General features: G+C 35.1%; 1 long non-coding RNA gene across 1 annotated transcript in view; it reads left to right on the plus strand.

Moving 5' to 3' along the window:
* LOC138708976 (uncharacterized) overlaps positions 1-167 on the plus strand; it is a 657,561-nt gene extending 657,394 nt beyond the window's left edge. The window contains exon 4 of the long non-coding RNA XR_011334804.1: positions 21-167. This is a non-coding gene — a long non-coding RNA (uncharacterized lncRNA). The remainder of the gene's footprint in view (positions 1-20) is intronic.
* Positions 168-3,468: the final 3,301 nt, after the last annotated feature.

Below are 3,468 nucleotides of genomic sequence, written 5' to 3' on the forward strand. Positions count from 1 at the left end.
TTTATTTCTGCACTCATTAGCCCTGTATAACATCATCATTCGAAATGCAAGGAATAACGGACCTGCTTTTGAAGTGAGATCTGCGCAAACTCAGAAGATAATAAACTGCAAGGAGTGGTGGCCTTCTATATTCAAGAAGCAAACACAAAGTCTTCAGTATCGAAATGATGTTCGGGTAAGTTTCTTTTTTTCTGTTCAATACTTCCTTTAAAGTAAATAGATGTATTAAAATATTATTCTAAGCCTCTCTTTGAATGATTCATTTTAACAAGTATGATATTCATTGAAAATATTTAATGCATTGTTCTTACGAAAGTCGGTGAGATGCAAAGGGAAAAGATTCCATGCACTTTAAGCTTTGATTATGAGATAACAATAAACATTAAGATATTAATCTCAACTAGTTCCACAAACCACCAAGAGTGACTTTTTCTCTAAAGTGTATCAGTTCTCCTTGAAACAGATTTTTTTCTTAAAATCGTGTTAGCCGATTTCGTGTAATTTCATTTATTGTATTTATAGATCTGACATTAGCAATGAAGCTTTAGGATGTGGAACAAGCCAAAATTTTACAATTTTTTAGCGAAATGAAGTAAGGTGAAGCTGACGATTCGCCGCAGACTACCTGGCATTTGCCTTATGGTTGGGGAAAACCTCGGAAAATACCCAATCAGGTAATCAGACCAAACGGAGATCTAACCCAAGTCCGAGCTAAGCTCCGGATCAGCAGGCCAGCGAGTCTGCCGACTGAGCTACGTTGGTGACTACAAAAAATATACAGTACATATCAATCAGATGATTCAATGTACAAACCTAAACAATTATTCATCAATTAATATTAGAGGAGAAAAATTCGCTCCGGAGCCGGGAATCGAACCCGGGTCTTTGGTTCTACGTACCAAGCGCTCTCACCATTGAGCTACGCCGAGTCCATTCCAATTCACAGCACTGGATCGAACTCCCCTCCTCCAGTGTTTTTCCCTTTTTGGCCTGACTCCAAGTTGGGCATGTAAGTTGACATTTTATATTAAGTCAACTGCTATTAGGCCTATACAAGGAGCGCACTCAGTTGAGTGAATTGGTGGCCGGGATTTCACTGTAATGTGCACAGTAATCTGTACAGAAATATGCACTGTTGCTAGAACAATCTACGTAAAGATTATTAGTTTTTGGTCCTATAGAATATATATGTTATGGTAACAATAAAATTAATAATTGTCAAGAACCCAAGGACCCGGGTTCAATCCCCGGCGATGGAGCGAGTTTTTCTCCTCTAATATTAATTGTTACCATAACAGATATATTCTGTAGGACAAAAAAATAATAATCTTTACGTAAATTATTCATCAGTTTAGCTATAAAATATAATACATAGCAAGTAAGTTAATTCAATTTAAAAGCATAACCAATTCAATTAGTTGAGATAAACAAAAATTGATAATACATATCATGCAAATTACTTGAGCTATACAGATTACTGTTCAATTTACAGCATATACAATTAATCAGCCAAGTTATACAAAAATAACAATATATAGTAACCAGATTAAATTAAAATACAATAGTTTAGTTGAATTATGAAAATTTGTACAATTCACATCAAGTAGACTAATTCAATTTACAAGCATAAGCAATTCATCAGCTGAGCTACACAGACTACTGTTCAATTTAAAGTATATTCATCAGTTAAGCTATACAAAAATATACAATACATAGCAAACAGATTAAATTAATTTACAAGCATATTTTAGTTGAGTTATAAAAATTTGTAGAATTCACATCAAGTAGATTAATTCAATTTACAGCATAAACAATTCATCAGTTAAGCTATACAAAAATATACAATAGGCCTACATAGTAAACAGATTAATTCAAAATAGAAGAATATTTTAGTTAAGATAGGGCTGTATAAAATTGTACATTTCATGTCAAGTAAAATAATTACAGCTTAAACAATTCATCAGTTACAAAAATTCGAAATATAAAAATGTATAATATATATCATCCATGTATTGTGGGTCCCTATCACCACGGCATGGCGCGTCCTCAGGTTGCGGATAGAGGAGACGGCCTCCAGATATGGAGGGTAGCTGCGAATATATTGAATAAGCAGTCGTGGACAGCCGATAAGGGGTGGTCCTCCAGCTTGGGGGTTGGGCGAAGGGCTAACAACCCATCACCGTAAAAAACAGCTTGTTACGTATCCCTATAATAAGCCTCGGAATAGGACTGATTCTCTGGCACGACCACAGCAAAGGAATAAGGATTTGAGATTTGGCACTTGGAACGTAACTAGTCTTTATAGAACAGGAGGGGTAACATTAGTAGCAAAAGAACTAGCTAGATATAGAATAGACTTCGTAGGAGTACAAGAGGTTAGGTTAGATGGGAATGGCATATCACAAATAGGAGATTACTTGTTGTATTATGGGGAAGGAAACAATAATCACCAATTAGGAACAGGATTCTTTGTTCATAAAAGAATAAAATCAGCAGTAAAAAAGGTCGAATTTATCAGTGACAGGTTATCATATTTAGTACTTAAGGGTAGATGGTGCGACATCATAGTTATAAATGCTCACGCCCCTACAGAAGAGAAAGACGACCATATAAAGAATAGCTTCTATGAGGAATTGGAACATACTTTTGATCAGTTCCCTAGATATCACATGAAAATTTTATTGGGGGATTTCAATGCTAAAGTAGGACGGGAGGATATTTTTAGACCAACTATTGGAAAAGAGAGCCTACACGCAATTAGTAGTGACAATGGAGTTAGATTAGTCAACTTTGCCACATCGAAAAACTTAATTGTCAAAAGTACAACATTCCCCCATAAGGATATACATAAATATACTTGGACTTCTCCAGATGGATTGACACACAACCAAATAGATCACATCTTGATAGATAAACGGAGACATACTAGTATAGTAGATATTCGAACTTTCAGGGGTGCAGACTGTAATTCTGACCATTATTTGGTGATTGGAGAATTAAGAGAAAGATTATCAGTAGCCAAGCGAGTAGAGCAAGAAGTTAATATTACTAAATTCAATATTTTGAAATTAAAGGACGAGGAAGCTAAGCAAAATTATCAGGTCGAAATTTCGAACAGGTTTGCCACTTTAGAAAGTTCCGACGAAGTTGAGAAAGAATTAGATGTTAATAGCGTGTGGGAAAATATCAGAGATAGTATCAAAATTGCAGCTGAGCAGAGCATAGGTTATTATGAAACTAAGAAAAAGAAACCGTGGTTTGATGAAGATTGTTGCATGGTAGTAGAAAGAAGGAAACAGGCAAAATTGAAATTCTTACAGGATCCAGTTGAGGAGAAGAGAGATAATTATTTCAATGAAAGACGGGAAGCAAGTCGTACACTTAGGAATAAAAAGAGAGGTTACTTGAAGGAAAAACTGAATGAGGTAGAAACAAATAGTAAGAATAAAAACATTCGAGATTTATATA

This window comes from Periplaneta americana, chromosome 1, assembly GCF_040183065.1.
Source record: "Periplaneta americana isolate PAMFEO1 chromosome 1, P.americana_PAMFEO1_priV1, whole genome shotgun sequence".
Classification (NCBI taxonomy): domain Eukaryota; kingdom Metazoa; phylum Arthropoda; class Insecta; order Blattodea; family Blattidae; genus Periplaneta; species Periplaneta americana.